Here is a 4924-nt window from a genome sequence, read left to right on the forward strand (position 1 = left end):
CGCACTCCCAGGGCCTCTCGCTGTCCCAGCCGGGGCCTCCCTTGGCACTTGAAAGCACTGCAGTGTTTTCTTTTCATCAAGAGATCCCTGCTCCCTGCTCTCCCCGTCCTGCTGTGCTAATTGGAACAGGCTGGGCAGGCGTGGGGGGCTCTGCTGGAGAAAGTATTTTAATGAGGATGGAGGGTGTCTGCACCGTTATCTGCTTCTTCTCACAGCCTCTTGGCTGGGCTCCTCGGTAATCACAGCCTGGGTTGCCGGGTAAACTCTCTGGCTTGCAAGCCTTGGACCCCTGCGGAGCACCACGCTCCGGCAGCCTCCCAGCGGGCTACCCTTTGCTCCGGCACGCTGCTCGGGAGCTGTGGGACACATCTTTGCCACAGCAGCACTGCTGCATTGGGACTACAAGGTGGCTCATCCACCCAGAGCTCGCGGCCAGGCAAAGGGAGCTGACTGGAGCGAGGCTGCAGCTTCCACGCAGGGTATTTCCGAGGGTCAGTGACCAGCAGCAGCACTGCTGGTGGACGTGGGGCTGTTCACCCCAGCTGGCTGCTCCTCCGTGCTTCCCCAGGAGACAGCAGGTCAGCTCCGGGCTGAGCTGAAGATAAAGGCACATGTGTCAGGGCTGGGGCAGCTCACTCACTCCTCTGCTGCTGCAGCTTTTGTGCAAGCAGAACCAGTATGCTGGCAGCAGCACGCCCTAGGGCAGAGAGCTCCCATTGACAACCAGCTAACTGCCTGGCCAGAACAGAGCTACGCCAACCCAGTGGATTATTACCTCCTCACGGCACGGTTCCCTGTGTCAGTATCTCCAGCTGGTCAGTGCAGCCCAGAAGCAAGCACCACCCTGTACCACAAAAATGACTGCTGTGGCTGAACCCAGGACACAGCCAAGGCACTGCTCCCAGGACACATCCTTCCTGTCCAACCCCTATTTCACATGAAGGCCTCTACATCCTTCTTGCACTCATCTGCACAGCATCCCGCTGTGGAAGGCCCACCATGGCTGTCATGCATGCAGTGTGGAGCTGAGGCATAAATGGACTGAGTGACCTGCCCACGGCCAAATGGGAACTGTAGCAGAGCAGAGATTGTAGAATTATAGAACGGTTTGTGTTGGAAGGGACCTCAAAGCTCATCCAGTTCCAACCCCCTGCCACGGGCAGGGACACCTTCCACTAGAGCAGGTTCCACAAAGCCTCATCCAGCTGGCCATTATACGTTGCCGACCCTGGCCTTGAACCCGCCCAGGGAGGGGCCAGCCACAGCTTCTCTGGGCACCCTGTGCCAGTGTCCCAACACCCTCACAGGGAAGAACTTCTCCACAATGTCTAATCTAAATATATTTTCTTTTGGTAGGATGGACCCCAAGTGTCCCATCTTCCTCCAAACAGCAGCTCATCCTCTCACAGCCCAGACCAGCTCAGCACTAAGCCTGACTCCACCACCGCAGATGGCGACAGAGGTGTCACCACCGCCTGTGTGGGAGCACGCACCGTGGGAAGACCAGCCCTCCTCTCAGTGGACAATGGACAGATTGAAACTGAAAGCCTTTTTGTCAGTGTTTTTTGTCACACTACAAAGTGCTCAAGTCAGATTAGCTGACATCAGTGGTCTCCTCCCAGAAAACAGGGAAACAAACCTGGACCCAACGGTGGGAGAAGCAGAGTGGTTTCTGCACACAATAAATGGCAGCTCGCCAGCACATGAGACAAGAACAATAAATCCACACAGCCGTGTGCCTGTGAACAGCATTGTTTTAGGGAAACCATACCCCGGGCAGGCTCCCAATCCACTGAGGGTGACATTGGCAATAACTGTGCTCTGTGCCAGGCCATCCCACTGGCAGACCTGGGTTGTGCCAGCCTAGAGCACACTTGTGATGTGCCTGCAGGTACAGTGGAGCCACGGGTGGATTGGTGGGGTACATGGGGTTGTTGAGCATGTAGATGTCAGAGGCCTAATATCCTACAGTGCCCAAATCAGGGAATAATAAAGGCTTTTCTCTGCTGGGAATATGGAGCTCCTGGGTACCATGAAATCACTGTCATTCCTTGGCATCTAGCTACAGGTAGATGCTGGGGGTTTGTGGCTGTGATTTGGGATAATACAATCTTTAGGGAGGCAGAAAGCTCCAGTCCCCTGTGTTTTCTGCCCAGCTCTGCAACACTGAACTGGCCATTTTGCTGCTCTCTGCTTCAGTTTCCCCAGGCAAAAAATGTGGGAGAAGGTGCAGCCAGCTCCTATGAGCAGGGCAGAAGGGAGAAGTCATTGGGGAGGAGAAGGGGTGGCTCAAAAGAACCAGAAAGGATCAAAGCTGGAGTCCCAGTCCAAAACAGTAATGCTGTTTTCATTCTCTTCCCCATTGCAGCCTGTTTTCTGCAGGACCTCTTTGCCACCCCAGGCAGAGTGATCTCCTGAGCAGTGAGGCTGGGTGCACCCCCATTCCCCATCCAAAAGCCATTCCCAGCTGTCCCCAGGGCCAGGAGGTTGCTCGTCTGACTGATCTCTCTGTCTTTGCTTTCAACAGCAGGTTTGTAACTGTGTGAGAGCCTGTAAAGACCTTATTACCCCGTGCTCTTGAAGCTGCCGCTCGCTGTAATCTCAGCTGGAGCAGGGACAGCCCAAACTTGGAGGAAGAGGCAGCTCCAAGGGCCCGGGAGCCAACGTTTACAATAAATCTTTATCCTTGCTGTAAACAGCCCCTGAGAGGGTGTCACAGGAGCACAGCAGAGAGTGAGGCAGCCAGAAACTCTCGCTGGTGAGAGGCTCTGCCAGCCTGGCTGGCTTGAGGCCTCGCTTTAGCAAAGAGCATCATTAGCAGTGATCTGTGCCGAGGACCCCGGGCTTGGCTCCTGCTCCCTCTGCTTGAGCTCCATGTGCTGGATGCTGCTGCTCAACAGCCCTGCAGCCTGGCATCACCTCTTATCAAACCAGAGGAGATGGCTCAGGCCATGGCACCCCACCTCCAGCCTCGACACACAAGCACATTGCTGTTTGGGAGAACAGCCTACATCCTTGGGGGTTTCCTGTTTAATTCTCAACCTAAGGAACCAGAGCAAATGATCCCTGTCTTGCACGCTTGTGGAATTCAATGAGATTAGATTAGGGATGAATTCTTCCCATATTTCTTATAGAGCTGATATCTCTGCCCTGGCTTTCAGATCGACTTCCTCATCCCCTGCTCATAAATCACAAGGGTGTTTGTGTCTCTGTTCTTTTCAATACTGTTAACTCTGCAAGAGAAATCTATGTTACAGCAACCCATGGTGTCAAATCAGTGACCCATAGGGCTGCCAGACCCCCTCCCTTTGAAGGCTGTGTGAGGACTGGCTGCGGGAAGCTGGGTCACGCTCCACTTGGCAAAGAGAAAGCTCCCTGAGGCTTGCACATGGGTCGCGTGGCCGGCATGTGTGCGGGATAGCTGCGGTTCTGTGACCCAGCCTCCTGCAGCACTTCACCCCTTTCCTTGGACACGTGCCTGCAACAGAAAGTGCTGCTTTCCAGCTTAGCAGAAATTCCATCTGAGTGCTCAGCAGCCGGATTAGTGCAGTGGTTCCTTATGGGCAATAAACCGCTTAACTAAACACAGCCGTGGCGGCAACATCAGGCTCAGGGCTCTCTGAAGCTCAGCTACACCCTGCCTATGAGATGCCTTCTGATGATGTCCAGTGGACAGGGCACCCCTTGGCCAGGCTGCCAATTCATGCCAGATATGGTCTTACTTAAAGGATAGGCGGAAATAACCCTCTTTGCCTTCATTTGTCAAGTGCTTTGTTATTTGTTTTTAGACATAAGCAAACATACCACTTTCTCCCTCCCACCCTCAATCTGAGTATCACAACCTCATCACATTGGAACATCCACCCATTACCTTCAAGGCATGCAAGGCTCCCGACTCCCGGCCATCCGTACCCAGGCTCTGCAATGCTTTCAGGCAGAAGGATCATTAGTTAAAGGATGCCTTTAGAGAGCACCCGGCATTTCTCAGGCTCTGTTTCTTTTCTGCCTGCTGTGTTGTGTGTCCTGAGGTTTCTGAGAGGTGAGGCCTTGCAGAGAGGGAGGCTGAAGAAGCAGAATTGCCCTGTCCTGACAGATTTCATGAAGCCCAAGCAGGAGACAATCCTCACGTGGACCAGGGAGGCTATTTCTTTTCCTCATACCAAGGCTGTCACAACTGCTCGGAGGCAAATGACTGATTTTTATTTGGAGCAGAGGGGGAAATCCGACAAAGCTGTCTTTGGACAGTGGAAAAGTCCCCAGCATGGGCTAGGCATTAGTGACAGTCTGGTCAATATGGTATTTGGGGCTGTTAAACCTTAGCAGCAAAGCAGAACATCAAAGTGAAGAAGCCTCAGAAAAACCAGCTCTGGAGATACGGAGCTTTACCATAGTGAAAATAATAAAACCTCCTGGAACCCAAGTTAAGACATTCATAGCTATAACTAGAAAAGATCATCAAGGCAAACTCTTCACTGCATACGACTGCAAACGGAGCACCAAAATGAGCTCTGCTTTCTCTGTAAGAGCGGGAGAAAGTCAAGTTCCTCACGAGTTGCCTAGGTCTAAACCGCAGTAAAGCAAAGTGTAAGAGCAAAGCGTGCCGCGGGTCAGACGCGGCTCAGCCGCCCGGGCTGAGCTGCTCCCTCTGGGAACGCTCCCCCGCGGGAGCAGAGCGCGGCAGCCTCGTCCAGCCCGGTAACAAGCTTAGGAGTAATTCAAACCAAGTCTCAGCTACTCACCAGCCAAGGAGCCCGCGGGATCTCAGCAAAAAAACCCGGGAGGCTGAGCACAGGGGGGGAGCGGGGGGCAGCCGGGGCAGCCCCTCATTCATAAACCAGCCCAGGCTGCCGGCGCGCCGCGTCCCGCGGGGACCGGGCCGGGATCCGCGGGCAGCAGGTGCCATCTAGCGGTTACCGCGCTGTTC

The sequence above is a fragment of the Nestor notabilis genome, unplaced genomic scaffold (genome assembly GCF_000696875.1).
Source record: "Nestor notabilis isolate BGI_N333 unplaced genomic scaffold, ASM69687v1 scaffold12167, whole genome shotgun sequence".
Classification (NCBI taxonomy): Eukaryota; Metazoa; Chordata; class Aves; order Psittaciformes; family Psittacidae; genus Nestor; species Nestor notabilis.